At 39.2% G+C, this 24,114-nt stretch overlaps 1 long non-coding RNA gene across 1 annotated transcript; it reads right to left on the bottom strand.

The window, feature by feature from the left end:
* Positions 1-5,787: 5,787 nt before the first annotated feature.
* On the bottom strand, positions 5,788-22,847 carry LOC116035987. Its single transcript, XR_004101511.1, has 3 exons — positions 22,768-22,847; positions 21,729-21,735; positions 5,788-5,799 (listed from the first exon to the last, which is right to left on the bottom strand). It is a non-coding gene; the product is annotated as an uncharacterized LOC116035987 (long non-coding RNA).
* Positions 22,848-24,114: the final 1,267 nt, after the last annotated feature.

Genomic DNA, 24,114 nt, shown 5'->3' with positions numbered 1-24,114 from the left:
ATGCTAGTAGCAGCTAATGTAGCCTTGAGCCGCTAGCCTCAAGCAGGGGTTTGAGGCTCACTTCTTTCTAACTCCACACCTCCAGATTTTTCACATTTTCAAACTTGTAGTCTTCAGCCCCAACCGACGCTTACTCAAGTGACATCATTTGAGGTAGTTGGACTTGGAATTTGGTTAATACTATGTTGATTCAGTCAATTACAGGCCACTATAAATGTAATAGATTACCTGATTTAAAGCCCAATTGTGTAATTTTTTTAGTTGATTCTTAGCAAAAAACCCTTTGTTCTTTCACAAATATGTCCTCATTCATGTGTAATTACTTCCACCAACTAATCAAAGTATTCTCGTAAGCGTAGAATCTGCCATTCAGAATCATTCAGAATAGATACGAGCGAGTCGCTCGAATGGCAGCTGCCATGTTGTGCCTCCATCTTTAAACAACATTAGCCAAAGAGGGACATACAGTACCTCCGCCTTTCGTGCTTTTACACTCAGTGGCACCGTGACGAATGCCAGGGAGGAGGTGAAGATTACTCGCGACTCACTGCCGGGAGATTTGAAAGCCTGTTGAAGATGGAGGATCACACCTATTCTCGAGGACATGTAACGGAGTCACTAAGGAAGTTAAAAAGAGAATTAAAACGACAATGCGACAGGCAAAGCAACAAGACCAAAGTTAATATTGGAGTGGCTTTTCCAAGATGGAAAGAGCTCATAAGGAGCAAGGATTTTAAAAGGGACGCCGAAGTTGCCTGCTTTCTTCTCAAAAGGTAATTCTGCCTATCTGTGTAAATTCTAAGTTTTATAGTTGCTTGGCTAACTATAGCATGGTTGTGGATAACGCTAGAACGACGTCTAGGATACTTTTCCTCGCGTCAACGATAAAAAAGGATTGTCTACCTTGTAACATAACGTAATCATATGTGTCGTGATTTCCCTGGCAGACAACTCACGTCATGCAGATGTAACACAGACTAGCTACTAGAACAGATGCATGTAAACGATGGAGATACTAAGAGCTAATTTCAGTTTCATTGACATTGTTCATACTGCTCAGAGAAATATATTAAAAACACAAACCTCCGTTGCTTCTCTCCTACGCTGTAAACATTGCCTTACACTATTAATCTCGTACAATATACAGAATAACGATAGCACTGATACTTTACTAACATTAGCTTGCATATGTTTGGGAACCTGATAGCTGATGTTAGCAATGAAATGGTACCAAAATAACGTAAAAGTATTATTGCACTGGAAGGAACACTCACGTACGAAGTCTTACTTCTCGGAATGGGAGGGGCTAGAAAGTAATTTTCAGTTGGTTGTCATATACAATTTCACCGCTAGATGGGAGAAATTCTTACACAATGTAGCTTTAAAGTGTTTTTTTTGTAGCTGAGGTCATTCCCAACAAAGATGAGAATGACCATGTGCAGTACAACAAAAATATGGTGTTTTTTGAAAATTAAACCATGTAAACCTGTTCTGATATAACCTCTAAATACAATTATGAACCTGAAAATGAGCATAATATGAGCACTTTAAACATTTCATCCTGACCATCCTAAACGGTACCTGTTCATTAATTCAGACTAACTGGCTCTGTGATTCGCTGTCTTCTTTGATTCAACTGTACGGTTTTCACTGCTCATTTGTCTCTTGTAAAGGACTTTGCCTCGGCTTAGACGCCTTGTTTCAGTAAAGTGCTGGATAAATAAAGATTAATTAATTGATTGATTGATGAAAGGGATCTTGTGGCACATTAGAACAACAAAAGTCTGCAGTGGGGATTGTTTAGGGATAATGATAAATAGTGGTATGCTAAAAGAAAATGTCTAAAAATACAAAATGCTCTTATTATCCATTAATGACAACACAGTACAGTAGTCATAGTGTCTAATGCAACACCCAAACAGAATGTCACTGGCAGGAAACACAACACCGCATCCCTTAATAGGATTGTGCCTGTATAGCAATTTGTCAAGCAAAAATATCCAGTATTTATGAGACAAATATAGCACATTGGAACAAGTAAGAAAGAAAGAAATCACAAAATAGTCAATAGGATTAACCGAAGCATAAACTAAATGCTCCTTGATGTGTCATCGATAAAAGGATTTTTGATTATTCGTCACCATAAAATGCGTGGCAAGATTGTCATGCCGTCATTGTATTACTGTATCCCTTTTATCTGTCTGTCAATCTAGCTGCATTAGAATCTGGGCGCTGTTTTCTACCCCGCCTTGTTTTTATTTTAAAATGGATTTAACACACAGTCTGCATTTAGAGTGCAAAAAAAAAACAGATTACCTCATCGCCTCAGGTCGTTCTTGTTGTGTTAATAACTGGTGAACTTCCATAAACGTGGCCTCGCCAAAGACACAATGTCATGTTCACTTAATCCGTCTTCAATCAATACATTGGATTTGACACTTTAGCACATTAGTCACCATGTATCATTTTATTCACAAACAACGACAAAAACTCAGCAGACAACCACAGCTATTCTAATGGGAAATAAGTAATATTAGTGTTTGTTTATGTGCTCATGGAGTGATTTGGGTTGTCTGAGTGTAGGATTTTGGCATAGCCAGTGGCCTTGTATACACATACTGTTGTAACTGTTGTAAGTTTGATTCTTGCTACAGCTGGTGTGTGATGACACCAGGACACCCATTTTCATCAATGGATGACAGCTACACCAATCTTTTTTTTAAGCAAATTATGTTTTCTTTATGTGTATTTTTCCCTCCACTGGAGGTGAATCAAACTGCTTTTCGACCTTATGACATTTGTCATGGTAGACACACAGTACAGTAAATGTCATTTTGTACAAATCCGCTTTATTGAGTATAACTTGTATATATTATTAAAAAAAAACACGGTTATGGTTGTACTATTGTCATACCTCTAAATGTAATTGTCTTATGCAAATGAGTTTCAACAGCATTTCATAACACGAGAAATTAGCTGTGTGCTCCTCATCTATTTCTTTACATGGACTATTGGATACTATGCTGTACATCACAGTCTATGGCAGAAATATTGTAACACGTTTTATTCTTGTGTTATTAGAAAAACTAATAGCAATTCAAAGTGTAGCTACCTCATTTAACTGTGTTCCCCAGCCCGTTCTCACCAAGAAAATTACTGTATGGGTCGATTATGCAACAATCTCATAACGACCCACAATTGTGTGTGTGAAATAAACCGTCTGTGATGTTACATCCTCATTGTTTTACGTGACTAATTTTAAGCCAATCTTTGATGATTTCCTAACCCTAACTAATAGTAACTAAAGTAATCCATTTACCTCGGAAGTCGGAAACCGGAGCTGGGAATGACGTCACACCAGAGTTGACCGCGTTCCATTTAACAAGGCGGTGCTCTAACCAGGTTAGCCGTTGTTAGCAATACCAGTTGATAACAACGCATTACACTGTTTTTTTTGTGCATACAAACAGCGTAACATGTCCACAGATAGAAGTTGGACAGGACTGTGTGTACGACAGAAGTGCTAATAAACTGTATGTTACTACAGCTTTCACTACTGTTGATGCATGGGGCAGCCATGTTGGATTTTGAGCTCGGGGTACTGCCAGGTTGTCCCACAACCCAACTCGGAAATCCGACTTCAGGGGGCGTGTTTCCAACTTTGAACTTGGAAATATCAACTTCCAATCCAAATGGAATTCCAGTACAAATGGAACGCACTATAAGTATGATGGTTGCCCAAACTCAACTAGTTCCATTTCTCAACGTTAATTACGTGTTTTAAACGCCTCCGTTACATTAAACAGAACAATCCCATGATTAAAACTGGCATCACAGTCACGTGTTCTTTTAATGAAAGAGAAATATGTATAAATATGTAGAGCTTGTTTTCTTTGTTTATCAAAAAACAAAAGAAAAACATCCTTTTTTAAAAATCTGTTTATGTCAGTTTAGAGTTGGTCAACAAAAATCACTGCAAAAGTAGTATCTCCATGATAAATAAAGGTGTTTCAAGATGCAGCAGTTTTCATATGTTGAATTATAGGGTCACTATCAGCAGAAGTCTGTAACAAAAAAGCCCGCAGACAACAGTAAGAGAAACACAAAGACAAAAAGCTTTTTCAGTTGACATCATTTAAAAAAAACAGTACATTCAAAACAACGATTTGATCTAAGCCTTTACAAGTGAAATACATGTTTTGAATAATTTATCTAAAGCAAACATTTCTTGTTAATTCTGGGCTAATTATAGCCGTGCTAGTGGAGAGTTGGTAATTTAAGCTCTTGGGCTCCACTTGTCACAACGACTGCTTGAAGCTTCAGTGACTACCACAAATAATATGTGCACTTACTTAATAAAAATTAGCCTCGCAATCAGGCGAGTTCAAAGGGAATTCTGTGAGGCGGTGCATTAGGCGGTCGACATTACACTACAACGGTTGTGGATTGTTGTTGCAGAGGAGCACCAGCCCAAATCACACTGGTCAAATTACAGCCTGTTTTATGTTATTCAGATGACAGCAATGGGGAAATAAGTGGATCATGAACAAATCTATGCTGCTTTAGCTCCATGGGTGAGACCCAGGCGGTATTCATGGCTCCAAACTAGGAGCTAAAGGAGCCTAAATAACTGGCAAAAAAGGGTATTTAATGAGCCAACATTAAGGCCCTCATAGGCAGTAAAGGCAACATTATCAAGAGGATGCAGGTGAGTACAAGTGGATACAAGCATGGGATGATTGGATAGAAGACACCATGTTCCGCATTTATTTGATGGGAAATGACTCAGACCTAGCATGACGCAGCTGATCATTGAGGAGGCTGTGTATCTTGTGTCTTTTTATTATAAGCAACACATTTTTGCGTGGAGCAAATTCACCCTCGAGCAAAACAAGCGAAACCTGGACTGGTGAAATTACAATATGTCATTTTAAAGAGAAAACTAATTCCTCTGCAAACAGAAACACATTTTATAAGACTCGGGCTACACAGTTTTGTAAGACGTTGTTGAACCTTAAGAGCCTAATGTAAAGTACTTGGCACTATTCAGTAAGTATTGTTATGACTGGTGATAAATTACAGTTATTGAGACAGACTCCTGTCATTTCATGACATGAGAGTTGTTTCAGCTAACTACAGCTAATTGCTCTTTGTATTTGTAGAGACTGGAAAAAAACTGAAATATACAATGTACTGCAATTAAAGCGGCTGTAATCAATATTTTTATAACAATGTATCAAATGACAATGTGAAAAGGGTCATTCATAGTGATGAACTTACAATTAATTATCGCCTGAATCTGCAGATCTCCTCAGCTTTACGGAGCTTTATGAGTTTCAACTCATTGTTTAGCTGCACTGCCCACGACTCTACTGTTTTGATTCACTCTCAATGCTCTCGCAGAGTAGTTATTGGCTGCATCAGACAACTCTTTACAGCAAAAACAACCCCTCTAAAACCCACTGTACACTACACACTCACCACCAAACAGCAGAAAGACAAAGTTAGAGACTAGCTAGTGAACATAGTGGAACATTTAGCAGCTAAAGAAACATATAAAGGGCACATTACCTCCTGCACTGGCACTGAACGTTGGTATCAGATGTAAATCCTGAGCTATCTGTATGATGGTAATTCATACAGATATTGGGCTGAGATATTCTGTCACATGAATGAATTAATGCGAACATCTGATGCAAAATTAAATCGTTAACTACAGTTAGCTAAACGTAGCTAGCTAGGCTACTGTACACATAGACTGTTAATATTAATGGACAAAGCATCCGGTTTGGCGATGTGCTGCAAATGCGGAAGTTCCTTAAACATGCATTCTATCGGAATTCCAGCAGGGGGCGACACGTGCAGTTGCAAAAGGAGGTCGGTTTCTATAGAAGTCTATGAGAAAGTGACCCACTTCTCACTTGATTTATTACCTCAGTAAACATTTTCGTAATGAGTTTGTGGTCTCAATCGCTAGTTTTAAGTCTTCTGCAACACAGAATGATGTTCATTTTTTGAATTATGGTCTCGTTGATTTTAAAATCGGCGATAAAGCAGGGGGTGTTTTAGGGCGTGGCTATGATGTGATTGCGAAGTGAAAGTGTGTAACGTAACGTAGAGTGTAAGCAGCAGTCTATGGCTCCTCCCTCACTCCTCCCTCTCGTCTAAAATCGTCACATCCGCAACCAGGATGGCTGCGCCCGTAACGGCAAACTCGGCAATGGATAGCAGATCTCCACAAACCAATGGGTGACGTCACACATGCTCTGTCCATTAATATTATACAGTCTATGACCATTTAAAGAAAATCAACTTACCATCAGACAGAGAATACATTACATATGATGCAATACAATACTGTAATGCTGTACAATACAATACACTGATGTTAGACACATACTGATATATACTACTCCAATTACCTGTATAAAGACTGAGTTTGAGTGTGAATGTGTAAAGCCTAGCTCAAACGATCTAACCCTGTAATAAGACTTGACCCCAAGTTTCTATTAAACAACCAAACACTTCTTCAACCTTGTGGAGGAGTGTGAAAAGTTAAAGCAATCTTTTAATAAAAAATGTGATGTGAAGAAATGGGTGGAGCCTGAGCAGAAACTGGTCCATAAAAGCTACAACCTCAGATGCACCAGACAACAACAAACAGGGACCTAATGAAAATCCTACAGTAACAAAGATGATAGCCCTCCTGCCAAACATATACAAAAGCCTCAGGGTGCTGATAAACTAAAACAGTGTAGATGGGCAACACTGCCAGCAGTTATCATCAAAATTGAAAAATCAAATGTTTCCTGGCAACAAGAAGTCTCTCAGTGTTCGAAGCAACAGTCTTTGAGGCAACTCCAAGGACGCTGGTTGCTCATCATATCATCCAAAATGTAGTGTTTCTGTTTATCCATGCTGCTTGACTTTTCCTTGAAGTTGTTCAAGAATAACTCAACTTCATTATCGACATTTAGTATTGACAGGGCCAGTCGTTTCTCTTTGAGCATCTGCACTGAGAGAGTGTCTGACAGATGTTTGTCTGATTGGACAAAGTGTTTAATTTAAAGTTTGCATGCCATGTTGCGAAACTGATTTTGACACATTTTTCCAAGTTCTACTTAACTGCACATATTGTTTATTTGCCTTTCAATTTGAGAGATATGTTGAGAGAGAAAGAGACAGTATGAAGAATGAGAGACAAACATATAGTGTGGGTACATTGATACGTCGATCTATGCCGTTGCTCATTTAAAGGAGCTAAAACACTTTAGATAGATAGATAGATAGATAGATAGATAGATAGATAGATAGATAGATAGATAGATAGATAGATAGATAGGTAGATAAATAAATAGATAGATAAATAGATAGATAGATAGATAGATAGATAAATAGATAGATAGATAGATAGATAGATAGATAGATAGATAGATAGATCGATAGATAGATGGGAAACTAGCAGCTCTACAGACTTGAATCTGAACTGCAGAAGCAAATGATGCATAATCTATCTTCAGCTATGACACATTTACTGGTGATGCAATCAGCTCTTGTGGTTTAAAGCTAAAGATAAACCAGGTCAACTGAATATTCCTCGTGGCTTGTGGTAAGACTTTGACTTATACATTATATAGTCACAGTGTGCCCTGCCTGCATGCACTGCAGTTTGCTGCATTTCTATGTCCCCCCAGAGTTGCTCCCAACTTGCCCTTTTTACCCCGCGCCACGTTCGCAGCTGCAGGTGGCGTTTCCGTACAATATTTAACAGATTCACACATGCCTTCGCCCACCCCCCTTGCACCCTCCACCCCGCTATCCCAGCGAGTCCCTGCATGGCGTTTGAGCTCTGAACAGCATTACCATCAGTCCAGTGTAAATAACATGAAGTGGCAACTCATAAATAGTTAATGATGCAAAAAATCTATGAAGTCACTCCCCCGGCTCTCTGAACACTGCGCTGCTGACGGTTGCTATGTTTCCTGGAGGGTCTTGTGGGGCGCACAGTGTTGGTTTGAATCATTGCCGGTGCCGTGACGAATTCACAGAGCGATTAGTAACAGGTGGTAAAACGCCACAGCAGGTTATTCAAGGCGGGCTGATATCACAGAGCTAAAGGTAATTATACATGTTTGCACTGCATGTCAATAGAAGTCGACATGGACATAAGACCTCAGCAGCAAATAAGAGATGAGCACTTTGTTGTTATGCTCAAAGGAGCTCACTGCGCTGGACAAACTACAGGCCTGCATGTCTAGACATGGAGCACGGTGGGGGGTTTTGAATGGGATCCACTGCGGGTACTTTTTGAATTATGCAAGTACTCAAATCATCCTCAGACCTCAGTTCCACTTTGCTATTAAATGTCCTCTCTGGTTCTTTCACCAGTAGCTGATCAAAATCACTGAATATATGTCAGTGCATGCATATTAACAGATTTAAGAATTAAGATGTTGAATCCATTTTTATATGGATCAGCCATTTTATCGAATCACTCACTCCTTTGCTATTTCAGCTATATCTAAACATAACTAGTTTTAATATATTCAAATAATATTAAATGAAGGTAACTGTTTACGAGACAGTAATGTGAGCTCTTTTAAATTAAAAACAGTGTGTTCAGGGGACAGGCAGCTCGCTGATAATGAGATGTTTGCTGTATGTGACAAAAAAATGTGTAGCCTAAAAAACGCGTGACATCGCTTAGAGCACCTTTAAATGCCGTTTGTAAATCTTAACGATCATTCCCTAAAAGAATCAAGCAGGCCTGTCTTTTTGCACGATCCACATTTTTTCTTCAACACTTGCCATTTTCAGCGTGTAGCTTGCTTGTTGTTTCCCGTAGCGAACATAGTTTAAGAACAGCAACACAAAGAGAGCGGAAGGTGCGGGACATCCGGCGGACATCCATGATGATCCAGCGATTATCCTGGAAATTTTACTGTTGTTGATTCAGACTAATAATATTATGACATCCACCTCAATCATCAATCAATCTATAACTTTAAGCGGTACAGAGCTAAGCTAGCTAGCACTTTTCAACGATCAAATCAAATTGCTTCCAACGTATGTCCCGCCTGCCGATACTGCTTCACACGGAAATACATCTTGATACAGAAGCGAGAGACTCTCGAAATGCTGTTTCATCTCGACTTTAACTTCAAGTTACTTTTGGTTCTCACTAACTTCCGCCACATTTTTTTTTTTTATCTTAATGCTTCACGCACTGATATTAAAATTGTACAGACACCTGCTAAATATAATACAATCCAAGGCAATAGCACTGGAATGAAAACTAAAAATACCTACTAAATAAAATCAACCTTTTGATAGCTTGCAGTGGTCAATTTGAGGGCATTTCATGTGGCTGTAGTAGTAGTGGTGTTGTTGTTGCAGCACATTGTATTATAGTATTGAGATGTTTCTATTATTTTGTCCACCCCCACTACTTTCCTTCAAACATAAGGGAACATGGTCTTTGAGTTTTTTTCAGGGAGTGGAAGGCTGCCAGTTGGAAAAAGCAAAGGCCAAAACTAGAAGGCAGTGTCCCGGGAACGGAATACATAAATGAATAAATAAATGAATAAATAAATAACTGAGCAAATAAATAGATATATAAATGAATACAGGAAGGATCTGACATAACAAAAGCACATCCCTGCTCATCCAGACCCAAACGGAGCTGGTCCCAGACTGTGTTTGAACCTGGACCTCCTCCTCTTCCTCCAGGGCTGCCACATTTCCGCCTTGATGCAGCACATTAGTTTCATTGCTGAATTGGATCTCCTCATGCACGCAGTGAGTTTCCCCATCAGCTGCCTGTCTGTCAGTGTGAGGATGGTAATTCGGAAGGAGGCTGGGGAACAGCTGCTCTCGCAACAGCCAATAATAATGCAAAAAAAATTACTAACCTTAAAAACCACAGAGATGGGAGTAAATTGGGAATGTATACAGCTTTCGCGGGCCCTCTCCCGTGAATTGTCTCTTCCCTGACAAGCAGCTCATTGCATTTCCCATCATGCATCTGATCGGTCATTCAGAAACACAAAACACAAATAAGTCAAGTCGACCATCTGCTTGTTAGTGGCAACTATAAAAGTGCCTGTTTTAAAATAAACAATAAAATTACTTTGACGGGCCAGAGACCACCTGAATGGAAAATCAAATATTTTGTGTTATTTAAGGTAGGTATCTGTCAACTATAAAACAAAGCTTGTCTTTAATTTATTGCAGCAACACACACAATACTTGTGTCGTCCTCATTTTCCAAATCAATAATCAGCCCAGCATGCTTCATTAACAGTGACCAATCAGAGACTAGCTGGGGATCTCATTTTACAACAAGAGCATTCTGAAGACATAAACCATCTGCTACTTGTAGGAACAGAAAAATCAAATTAATCCATTCTTATGCATTCAGATTTTAAAGCAATTAAAGATGTTCTCTGTCTAATCGCAGACACAGAAGTAGCTTGGTAATGAGGAAGGCAAACTCTTAGGTGAACTTTGCAGGCTTCTCAATGGCGCGTTTGGAAACTTTACAAGTCTTGCACACTCCAGTGAGCCGTTAGCCTGTACAATACAGATGTTGGCAACAACAATGAATTTTTTATTAAGCATTTAATCATTGCGCAAACCCAGATTTCCCATAATAGAGGGCTCAAATTCAAAATCCTGGGATGCCAAATCATCTACAGTGTAATGTTTTCTTTTTTAATATAAGATAATAAACAGCTGCCAAACAAGCGCAACTGGTTTTAAGATTCTATAAAAACTCAATGATGAACTAGAATGTTGAATTTACCTTAATTAAGCTTGGGGAGTTCAGCTTGCCCAGAATGCTAATTTGAGCTCAGTGGTGCCGGTGCTTTGGTAACCTCAGAGGGTTCGGGCATCAAACCCATGCAACCACAGCTTATTACAGCAGGATGCTGTCCAATTAAAGCTAAAGTATGGGTGGCTTTAAGACAAAACACAATATGAAGCAATGCTTTATTCTCACATTGACTCCATAACCTCTATCATTAACACATATGTGGGATAACAGACACTCTGCTGCAAGAGTTAGCTGTACAGTAATCTGTATAACGGTTCTGTAGGCAATGAGACAAGATTTTGGCATTGGAACCATTCTGGTTTCTGTTTGTAGTCCATTTGTAGTCCAAGTAGCACTGACTAATCATGTTTGAGTGGGCTTTACTTGTATGCAGGTAGTCTCGCGTTGCCAAACCTATCTCCACAGCGCTGTGGAGTAATGTCTGGCTCTACCACACACACATTCCAGGATAGGAGAAAAAATGCTCTGGGTTGTTTGCATTTCTTTAAACCAATCACAGTCGTCTTGGGCGCTGTTAAGCTCCGGGTGCAACGACGGTGGCAAAATGGTCTTGGGAAGGATCTTGTTTTGGTGGAACATTTGCACCCCGCAAATGAAAACGCCACATACAATATTAAATGAAGTTAACTGTTCACACAATACAGTAACGTGAGCTATTTAAATTAGCTGGATACATGGTATAACGTAATTTGCTATTACCAGTGAATCGCCGTGTGTATTTCGTCCACAGCAATCCCCGCCAATCAGTCCCAAAACGTCCCAGTTAGATAGTAAATGTCGTAAACCTATTCTTTGTAAATCTTTACAATCATTCCCTGAAAAAAACACGCAGGCCTGTCTTATTGCATCTCCAAATTTCCTTGAAAACTTGCCATTTTCAGCATATAGCTTGATAGCTCGAAGGTTGTTGTTGTTTTTTCCGAATCGAGTTTGAGAACGGCAACACACAGAAAGCGTAAGGCCAAGGGACATCCGGCGGATGTGAAGCAATTATCATCGTCTTCCAACTTTAACTCCATTTGCGCGTCTCAAGTTGCTAATTGGACTGTAAACAATGACTGACACTTGTAAGAGGAAGTCTTGGCTCGGATATCTACACCTGAACACCCGAAATATTCAGGCACACACCTATCAACTCTGCAATGATTGATTGAAAAATAGTCAACTCTTTGTATTTCAGGAATCAGGACAAATTACTATAAAAATAGCCATCGTATTAATAGATCAAAATCACTGTAGCCTGTATGCATGTTAGAGTTGTGTCTGACAAGGAGCTGTCACTAAAATGTTACATTCCACCAGCGTAAAGGATTTCTTTAATAAAACTCCTTCCTCGCATGCTACTCCACAAGACAGCCACAACAGTCACCTGTTTCATTACAGACCAGTACAAACAATTATATTTTACTGGAGGCTACACATACCTCAGTGCTCTGTTACAAGTCTACTTATGCCCTTTCTTTTTGTTTTCTTTTGTCTGTTGTCTGTCCTGTCCCTTGTCTTTAAATGCTGTACTTTAAGTAGAATTTGCACTTTATGTATAGTCTATAATGTGTGTGCACTAAATGTAGCCTGTCTCGAATGTTGTTTTTATATAATGTTGTTTTTATATAGTGCCGTTTTTATATATTTTAAATGCGTAACACCACTTGATCCATGTATGTGGTTGAAATGACAATAAAACCAACTTGACTTGACTTGACTTGAGTGTACTCAAGCAAATTACCACTGAACGATATGGAAGCTTTGATGACGCAACACATCAGTGGACTCGCATTTTAGGTTGCAGTTTCCCTGCTTAAGTACCACCTCAATATCAGCCTTTCAGTTGAAATTTGCCTCATAACTTTATAACATGCAGGAAATAGATGACAAAAAATGACTTAAGTCTCAATAAATAAATAAATGTATAAATGAATACAGGAATAAATAAACGTATAAATAAATAAATAAGGGAATAAATAAATAAATATGGAAATAAATAAATACATGTATGTATAAGTAAATACATGAATATTTGTATTTATGTATTAATGCATTTATTTATTTATTTTCATTTATTTATTTATGTATTTATTTATTTATTCATACATTTATTTATGCATTTATATATTTTAACCTAACTAATTTTTCGTCCTCCATAGAATATAAAGACTTGAACTAAACAAAATAGTGTTTGTGCTTTCAAGGAAATCTGTGCTGCTCACATAATGTAGCCTATTCAGTTTTCTTTCTTGCTTTAAATTCTACTGTGATTATTGTAATTATCAGAGCTATATTTCTAGTTCAGTCCCTTTCCCTTCACCCCAGCACAATTTTCATGTGCACTCACATTTGTGGCCCCAGTTGAAATTCATGAAGTCCCCTCAGTGCTGGGGTTTGCTGGGCAGGCGACCAAGCCAAGAGCGCAATGAGCTCATTGTTACGCTCCGACTGCTGCTCTCGATTTCAGAGCTATCAACAGCTGTCGATCGGAGATGTCCTGGACCCCGTCCATCAATCACAGGCCCCCATCATCAGGAGACAAAACAAATAACAGTCAGCCAAATGTACAGTCCAGAGTCAAACTGTGTGCAACAAAACAGCCCAACACAAACGCAAACATGACTCAACTTTAGAATGAAAAAGGGGTCTCATGTAGTTGCTGACAGACTGTTAGAAAAAGGTCAAAAGTTCAGCAGTGCGTGAAGTTTGTGTGCTGGTCCTGGTAGAGCATCACAGCAACACTGCCAGGTTGTTAGTTAGGCTCTCACTTGCTCAGGTCACCCATGCTGAAAGAAATAAATTAACTCAATGCTCTGTAAGGCTTCAAATGTTGTTTGCCACTACAGAAAAAAAAATAAATAAATAACAGAAACAAAAGCTGCAAAATGTAGTTCTTTTCATTTTGATACCTTTAATAATGTACATTTTTCAAATGAGCTCTCTAAAAACAAGTAATTTATAATAAGACTGGTAATTTCAAAGGTAACAGTAAAGAAACACAATCATTTTGCTCAGCCTTTTAGTATAACTACATTAACTATTAACGTTGTGCCAGTACGTATTTAATGAGTATGTGTATGTAGTAAAAATGACCTAGATTCTACAAATAAAACATTGTATGCTACATGGACACATACTATGATTCATACGTACACCATTCAATTAAAGAGACTGTCCTTCCTTGAAAAACGCCCAAAGAAGTCGTTTGTTCAAGCAGCAATTACGACTGATATATATGTTCATAATGACGGCTCCCTCTAGTGGCCATAGTAATTGGGAGCAAAGCAGAAAGAAAGGTGACGAAGTATAAAACGTTTATCAGCAGTGCTGCCTGGAAGGCATTAGGATTAGGCAATGGTTAGGGTTAGGGTTAGGGTTAAGGTTAGGGTTAGCTTTGAAGTCAATGGTCGCAACGTTGCCTAGAAGGAGACGTTGGGGGCTTAAAACTAGGGATGCACCGAATCCAGATTTTTGGGGTTCGGCCAAATACCAAATCCACTGATTATAGGGCTGGTTCAGAATTTTGGACATAGGACCTCATTTCCAAGTTAGCCAGTGTTTTATTTATCAGTGGAGACCGTTTTCAACACTTTTCATCCAGTCCTTCCAGCTGCAGAGTTCGCTGGTGCTAGGCTAGCGCAAGTCAACAGTATCTGCTAGCCTGCCGCTAAAAACAGTCTTACCCACTCCACAGTACACCCGAGGCAAATCAATTATAACGCCAGACTATCAATGTAAATGTCTGTGTTGATAGAATAATGTTCGAAATACAACTACCCTTGCATCGCATAGGCTACAGCAGCGGCGCAGTGATATTACCTAGGCTACCGAGGAAGCCGGTTTCCATGACAATCACACAAGTTTATTTACCTGCCGCTGCAATTTGCATGTAAACTGTCCGAGCTTACATGACTTTTCTGTCAGCAATTACCTAAAGTTAGCTGTTAGCCCAGCCAGGTATCTACCAAGAACGTAGCTATACCGTTAGCTAACGTTGTCACTCTCCACAATGCATTGAACTGTAACGTTATCTCCACTAACGTTGCCAGTCTCAATCTATCAGTAGCAGCTAGGCTAATGTTATGAAAGGGGCTAGCTTTATTAGCTAGAATAGCCTACCAAAAGTTATTACCTGTTCATCAGTTGCTGTGGGTGCATCTGGAAAGATGGATGGAACCACATTCGTTGTCAGTGACTTGTGGTCTTTTAGATTGCGGGGTTTTTCAAAGTCGTCTGGTCTAAAATGATCACTACACATTTGCCACTTGAGTAGAGTCTCCGCCTTGATGTCCAAGCCAGTAGCAAGAAGCCACAGTTGGTTCCTTTCTGGATCTCCCAATGGAAATTTGTGGAAACTTTGTGGTGCCCATCTGTTTGGTTTGTTTTTACAATTTCTAAATGCACACTGAATCACCATGTTGCCTAGTCCTTAGTTTCCAATCCAATGCTTCAATACCAATGTACTAGGCTACTACTAGGTGTCCCGACTGTAGTGCGCTTCTCTGTTTACTTTTTGGTGCAGTACTATGGAGGAAATATTTATTCATAATTCAAATTGAAAGTCCAAAGAGAAACTGAAGTCCAAAAAGAAATGAAGCGAGATCAAATTAAAAATATTATTATTATTTTTTTAATTTTCCATTTGGCTTTTCCATTTGGATTTAATATTTGGCTTTTGAATTTAAATTTAACATTGGCTTTTAATTTGGATTTAATATTTGGCTTTTGAATTTCAATTTAACATTGGCTTTTAATTTGGATTTAATATTTGGCTTTTCGATTTCAATTTAACATTGGATTTTCATTTGGATTTAATATTTGGCTTTTGAATTTCCATTTAACATTGGCTTTTCATTTGGACTTGACACATGTCAATGTAAATGAGGAGGCGTGGCCCAAAGGCTGGTGGGAGGGTCTGAAACGAAAGGGGTGCAGAGGCACCTTATGAACAGCAGGGGGAGCTGACTGCTGGGGCGCACACTGTTGAGGAGCATCTGTCTACAGCTTGGCCACCAGGCTGGCTTATCCTCTTATTTCACATGATAGAAACTGATGATGTAGGCTAAACACAAACCACATTTCATGCAACAACAGTGAAGTTTTCATGTAGTTACTAAATTTAAATTCAAAAGCCAAATATTAAATCCAAATGGAAAAGCCAAATGGAAAATTAAAAAAAAAATAATAATATTTTTAATTTGATCTTGCTTCGTTTTCTCTTTGGACTTTCAATTTCTCTTTGGACTTTCAATTTGAATTATGAATAAATATTTCCTCCATACAGTACTACTAACCGGAGCAAAGTAAAATTGTCGCTGCTGAGAAACTAGTTCCTCAAAATGTAATGTGATCATTGAGATGTAAGGGTAGTTTTATTTTTAACATAATTCTATCAACACAGACATTTACATCGATAGTCTGGCATTATAATTTATTTGCCTCGGGTGTACTGTGGAGTGGGTAAGACTTTTTTTAGTGGCAGGCTAGCAGATTACATGACTTGCGCTAGCCTACCACCAGCGAACTCTGCAACTGGAAGGACTGGATGAAAAGTGTTGAAAATGGTCTCCACTGATAAATAACACATTGGCTAACTTGGAAACGAGGTCCTATGTCCAAGATTCTGAACCACCCCTTTAAGATTCTGCCGAATCCCAAACCGAATACCGAATCCTACTTCCATCCTCAGTCCATTAACAGAGTAAACACATTAATGAAGTAAACAAATGGTTAACGCAAGTTTTTAGCTGTGACTGTCCTTCCTTTGCCGTACCTGAAGTTGCTGCATTTTGGCTGCTGTCTGTAGATTCATTCATGCACAACTCGTATTCTTTCGGATGTTTCATACGCAAATGTTTTAACAGTGGCGATGTTGTGTATTGTTTAGGGTCCTTGCCACCACGAGACAAATCGGCATTGCAAATTGAATATGCAGCTCGACTTGAATCGCCTTCTTTTGACTGAAAGTACTGCCAAAAAACACTTTTTCTGCTCATGAGTTCCATTTTCACTTTCTCACAGCCTACTGCATTGAACGCTCCACCTACGTAAACACCTTCCCGTAATCAACGGCGGCGTCATTACATCGACCAGCGTAGTGCAAGCGCAGGGTTCGGTTCGGTGGAAAAAAGGTATAAACCGAACCCCGTCAAAAAGCCCAATATATGGCCAAATACGAAGCCGAATCCTGGATTTGGTGCATCCCTACTTAAAACACCATTGAGCGTATAAAACACCAAATTTTACGCATGGAGGTAGGTTGGGGTGGTGGATGTGTCAAATAAACACCGGACATTCACCCAGGAGATCAGGGTTTGTGTCCCGTTGAAAAATAAAAGTAGACGGCACGTTTTTTTTTTTTACTTTACGTAACAAACTAAACTGTGTTGCGTTCTGTGTCACGTGTGTAACCGGAAGTGAAGTAACTTCTAATTTGAACACAAACCACAATCTTTTTCTAAACTTAACTAAGTAGTATTTGTACCTAAACATAACCAAACTGCGACCGTTCACAATGTTAACAACGTGTTTAAAACAGGGACCATTACTTACCATTACCATCTCTGGTTTAGATATGAGGACAGAAAACGGTCCTGTGTGTTGGATTTCCTGCCACCGCTAGGGGCACTAATTTATGAAATGCTCCTATGGTTCGCATTAGCGGGTAGGAATAAACGAACCTATATGCAGGTTGCGATTTGTGTAGAAAGCAGAGGGGGTGGGGGAGGTTGTTTGATCATGCACAACAAAACAAAACATGGAAGAATTAAATCCCCCTTTTAATATCATAGTGCCACTCGGCCAGCCATGCCAAAACACAAATTTAATAACTTCAACATCCAGTGGAATATAATCTCAAATTGAAATAGCACAATGTGGTATCAACATAAAACACACTGCTTTCAAGCCTGAGAGCGGAGTTTAATTCGCGGCGGAAAAATAAATACTTTCACCCAGGAAACGCTTCGTTCCTCTGGACTGTTTTAACCACGATCTATTTCCTAAACTTTACTAGTCGTTTTAGTTTTTTCTGGCTAGCGGCTGAATACAACCAGCAACTACTGCTCTGATTTTATTGTATTATCGCTAGCTCATGTTACAGCGCTTTACTTAAAATACTTCTATTTCAGCTATATAATATATGGTATATTGGTGAGCATTGATCCCTTTGATAAATATAATTCCGCAGGGATATATAGACCAGAAAGGGGGAAATCCCACGCATTCCCCATTCATGTGTCTTGGTATTTCACTGATGACTGACGGTTGGTGGAAATAACACACAAAGTAGAGTATTGCAAAAGCAGTAAAGAAGACTACAAACTACCAAACATGGATGGAAACAATGCAGGATTGAAATATACATACACACACACATTAAACACATTTCTAAGATCTCAAACTTAACTATTTGTTTACAAGAAAACTCGGCAGGGCGGCTTTAAACCTTTGCTGCACATTTGGTCTATATTATATCATAATGTCTTTATTATGGGTGCTTTTTGCTTTTATGTGCTGTACAAGTCTGCAGTTTTGTGTGGTGGGCAGTAAAGATTTCTATTGATTATTTGCTGTAGGCCAAACAGGTTAATAAACAGCAAATACATTTCAAGTTGCTGTTCATTTCAAATAGAACTACAGTTTTTCCAATATTGTTGTTGATTTTGAATAGGAAAAGATATAAAGTTTACTGATCCCATGAAGGGAACTGAAGAGATGCAAACTGTGCACTATACATTTAGTATTTTATATTGATTGGCTTATTTTTTTCTTTGCTTTCCAGTCTTAGAAGCATGTGAACGGTCCTCATTTTTTATACATGGAATTCTATCTCATATGGTACATTACAGTGCTGGAATTAGAGCATTCTGCCAGTTGCAACCATATTGAACACCATGCTGCCTGGAAGCACACAGGGACTGCAAAATAAATGTGTATTTGTGAAATAATACGTCTAAAATATATGTCTAGAGCTGACAGTAAATCAATCTGCAAATATTTGATACTCAATAGTTTAAGTAATAAGTAAGTAATAAGTCCCAGCGTTTTCAATGTCAGTATTTGCTTGTTTTATATCTTTTTAAATGAAATATATATTAGAGTTTTGGATGGTCAGAAAAATCAAGCATTTTTTGACCAAACAAATAATTGATTCATTAAGAATATCATCAATAATTTAAATAGTTTTTAGTTGCAGCCCTATGCATTCTACCTCGTGTATACCTTGCCCTATCCTGTACTGTATTATTACAGCAGGTCACTACAAAAGCTGCGGAGGAACAGTAATAATAGTCATAATAATAATAATAATAATAATAATAATAATAATAATAATAATAATAATAATAATAATAATAATAATAACACGTTTATTTGATATAGCACCTTTTACAGACAAAGTCACAAGTAAGCATGGATCTTACTAACAGAGTGCAGGTAAATAAATCATCACCCAATCCTACCCAGCCACTAACCATTGCACCATCTGTTAGCATCAAAACTATATGACACAAAGATACATAATTAATAGTTAAACAACAATCTAATTAAAATGGACAAACTGGATGCTCTTGCCATTAGGGAGCTCTAATTATGGGCTAAGTTTTAAGCTGGAATAAAATATTTAAACAGGAAAATTATCTTTCACTCTCCAGTCCTGAATGCATTAATATGGATATGTGAAGTGCATTCGAAGTGGGACCTACAAGATGTATTTTTTCTTCACCAAAGCAGTTACTAATTGTTAAGTTTGCCGCCGAGCCATATGTGCAGCGTTGCTGGATGAGAAATACAAAACAGCCTTTATTTTGACCTATCTCAGGTTTATAGAAGTGTTTGCTCTTTCTGCAAAGTCAAAGCGTGTACAACCACATTTAGAAGAACCTGTGTGTTCTCATCATCAGTTAACCAGCTGCTCTGTGTATCCCTGTGCAGCCTACTTGACCCCACTGACCCCCATTTATATTAGTTACATCATCCTAATGTATGAATGCATTATGCAAAGCCCTCCGCCTCCTGATTTTACAATAGACTTGATCTTTGCACATACAGGCCACCAGATGTAGACACACAGATACTGATGCACACACAGACAGGCAGACACACACACACACACAAACACACGTATAGTGGGTAACATTATGTTTCCCTCAAGGCCTATCAATTCCTATGTGTAGCAACCACAGATTCCAAGCCGCCATCAAAATCCAAACAAGATCCGTCAGCAATTAAGGGAATACGGGGGGACATTAGAAAGACGAGCTGCTATCCGGCCTACATTCCCATTCCCTGCACAGCGGGCAATGGGATGAGTCTGGCATTGAGGCACTCATGGAAGACCCACGCATACCCTGGGTCATCTATATTCCACCCATGTTATGGCAATATTGATATTGGCAGGCAGGCTGCTGATATTGGGTACGTAATGATGCAATTAAAACAGGAGCCATTTTACTATTATTGGCAGGAATGTGTGTCTCTTCCCCCTCCCATTTTAGGAGGCAAATATGATTTGGAAGCAATGCAGAGAGATCCGGAGAGAACCCACTCGTAATAAAGGAATTCATCTTGTCATATCAGTGTCGTTTTTGGTTCATCTGTTAATGCAGTTTATTAGAGGGAGGAACTCTACTTTTTGTGGTGGCTCGCATATTTACATAAATCGATCACGCTTGCGCTGGTCTATGTTGTCTTCAAATCGCAAAGTACGTTGCCATAATTCACCTTGCAACAAACCATTGAGTCGAGTCTTATGTTTTGCTTAACTGCACTCAAGTTGAGAATCAAATATATAATGAGGAAGAAATGCTTTTCTTATCCATTATTGAAGTCATCTGCAAAGATATGAGATCTGAAAAAGAGCCCAGAATGAAAGAAAAATGCAAATCAGTCCAATAATATTGGTTTATGCACAGGTTATATACCTTGGAAATAAAAGACCTGAGTGCTTTTAGAGCCATATGTTGTTCCTTTGTTTCAAGAGGGGAGATGCCTTCATGTCACTTATGTTTCTGATTAGCAAAATGATTTATGCCACAATCACTCAAAAATTCAGACAGCGAATGTGAAAATGCATTGTGACTCCACCAGATGTGCACAATAAAACAAGATTCCCATTGTAATCTGGGGTACTTAGTTTATATGAAGCTAATATAAGGCACACTTGGATGTGGCAAAGTCACTCTTTTTAAAATTTGACTATAAATGATTGGAAATAAATTGTGTGTTTTATGCTGGATGGCATGAGTGGGTTGATAAATTAGAAACAGTTTTGTACCCTGACTTATCTACGAGACAAACCTGGTGGAGATCACAGGGATTAATTGCCCCATTCCCATTCTTCCCCGCACATTCCCCACCTAAACAATGATTAATCACCCTTTAACTATTCTCCAGAGGATGCCGGCATTTGCCAAGCCTGGCCTTATCCGCCGAAATCCGCCTGTGCAGGTTGGGAAGGTACTTGCCAGGTACAGCAAAGGCAACCTGTCCTCATCCGTTATCAGATTAGGGAAGTGTCAGGGAGCAGACGCACAGGAGCAACGCTGTTGTTCCTCACAGATCCCAAACCACTGCCCACCAACTCCCCACAGCCCTCACCACCCCCTCCACCCCACCCGTCTCGGCTGCCACTCACTCCAAAACCTTCAGCCCTGTCAACACTTCCCAGCCAGTCACATGGCCAGGCTGCTCTGGCAGCTCGCAGAGCTGCTGATCTTCTGCCAGCAGTGAACGCTGTGAATCACATCACGTGCCTCCTTCTGTGGAGAGTGAAAAGCTACTTTTAAAAAGGTTTCTCTTACTATTAACAAATAACTGTAGGCCTAGCCAAACTGTAGTGTCACTATGTCACATCTTCCATCGGCCTGTCAAGCTATATTCACATTCTGACAGGTTGAATGAACACTTTAAACCTCATTTCTTTCTGAACCCCTGAGTGGTTTGCCTTAACTTTGATATTAGGGAATAAAAAGTGCCCTTAAATATAAGCCACCATCTCTCTCAATTACTGATGTCATACCGTTACTCATTGCATTTGTCACTAAGGGTACACAATGTGTTCCCTTAACCTTATCCTGTTTGATGTGACAGGCTACTGTAATGATGTATATTCTCATTTGGACTAGTACATTACAGTATAATAGTTATCACAAGTCTTTTTAGAGTAGTTTCCGTACCCTATTGTATATCATGTCCCACTGGAAATATGGTACATGTTCCTCACTGACCTTTAATTGACCAGTTCAACATTTTAGACTTTGGTTTTCTGATATAGGGAGCAACATAAATCATACAAGCTTTAGAGCTCCAGGTAAACTAATCTAATATCCTGCTTGGTCATAGCGTCATATTTAGCATACAGATAGGAGTACCCAAAATGTCAAACTGTTCATAATTCACTCAATTCTTAATTTCTGTTTGCTCATTGTGTCATTAAATAATTTCAATTTTTTATATGTATTAGTAATTCTATCCCCACTTTTCCCACACAATTCAAAGAAATGTTGCAGTTCCTCTTGCTTCAAAGACCAAGTTGACACTAGCTGAAAATCTTGTTTCTGCTGACCTCCAATAGTTTAACTTTTCACCTTGGTGTAGTGATGTAGCAACATATTCTCACTCCCATCGCATAAAATACGGGCATGTACGATACGATACGATACGATACAACTTTATTGTCAGCCATGGCTGAAATTCTTTTTGTATCCCTTGGTAGCTCGTATAAAAAAAGAGGACATAGACCTACATACAGATATACATAAGATGAATAACACCAAAAAATATACATGAAACATTACCACAAATGACATAAACTCCCAAGTAAGGAAACAAAGAATACATGTATAACAACAGAAAATGACATACACACAGACAAGGTCTTGGAGACTTGTAACCCTTGGCGTTGTTATTGATGCTAAAGGTCTCCGTTAGCGTCATATCTAAACGCGTTTGTTCGGGACTCTTGGCGTCACTTTTGACGCTCTGGGTCGGGACGTACATTTAACTGACATGTGGCACAAGAACTGGACAGTCAGGTTTAGGAAAAGGTCGTGGGTGGGGTTCTAAAATGTACGTTTCAGTGACACGCAGGACAACAACAGGTCACGAACCCTGATCTCCTGGGTGAAAGTCCTGTGTTGTTTGATCCAACCAACCTCCCTATGTGGCATTCCAGGCTTTCATACTACTTGCTACCGTTGCCGCTCTTAATACTACGTCATCTTAAAGCGCTGCAGAGCTGCTGCTCTGCCTGCTGCTCTGCCTGCTGCGTTCCATACAGACGCTGAAGGGTGTTTTTTTGCGTCGTATCTGACACTGAAAGCCACTGCCCAAGTGTCCGTATTGGACGAGTTGGGAGTGAGAACAGGTTGGATGTAGAGACGTACTCCAGGGTGTGGTCAGTACAACAGTGACATCACTGTTGGGTGTGGTCAAAGGTGCAATAGACTTGAAACGTTCAAGCAAAACACTGCTTTTTAGCCTGGTTTTTAATTACTTTTTAAAGTGCTGATAAACCTTAAAGTGTAGCTAACCCTATCTATCTATCTATCTATCTATCTATCTATCTATCTATCTATCTATCTATCTTCAGTGATTAGAAGACTGATTTCATATGGACAAGCTGAGTCTCTGTTACTTGCACAAGGGAGTTACAGGACATATAACCATAATATAATGCATACATTTTTTATGTTAATAAAACAATCCATCCTCATAGAAAAGCCATAAAGAGGGCATACTAAGGTGAGTGAGGAGCCTCAGAGGGAGGATTTTGAATCATAGAGCCCAACAGAAAACAACAAAGGAGAGACAATCAATAAGTCAGAGACCTCACACACCCTGAGAACATATGTGACAACTTTGCTCTGGTCAGTTAGCAAAATGAGGTTATCCTGTTAATATTTCATGCCACCTGCAGCGAGCGTCTGCTCGCGCTAATGTGGGAGACAGATAAACAGTCTGTTGGTCCCTTGCTGATCTTTTTTATGACCATGGCTCTAAGTGCAGGCTTTATCTCCATATCGACTCAATATCCCAAATGGATAACTTGTGTTGCCTCTGATTTGCGTTGGAAGAGGAGTGAGGCGTGAAAGCTGCGGTAAAGGCAGGGACACCTCTTGCTAATGCTGTTTGAGCTGCCTGGAGGCCCTGAGGGGCTGCCTCACACTCTGCTGCCGTCTCCCTGTTCCCCCTCACAGATGGACCACACTCCAACACTGTCTACTTAACGCTTCCCTGCTCTCTATCAGCTGTCAAATGCAATGTTATCACTCCGCTATACAACCAAAATA

Source organism: Sander lucioperca, chromosome 10, assembly GCF_008315115.2.
Source record: "Sander lucioperca isolate FBNREF2018 chromosome 10, SLUC_FBN_1.2, whole genome shotgun sequence".
Classification (NCBI taxonomy): domain Eukaryota; kingdom Metazoa; phylum Chordata; class Actinopteri; order Perciformes; family Percidae; genus Sander; species Sander lucioperca.
Note: the sequence above shows the minus strand (reverse complement) of the source record. Positions and strands in the feature narration are given on the sequence as shown.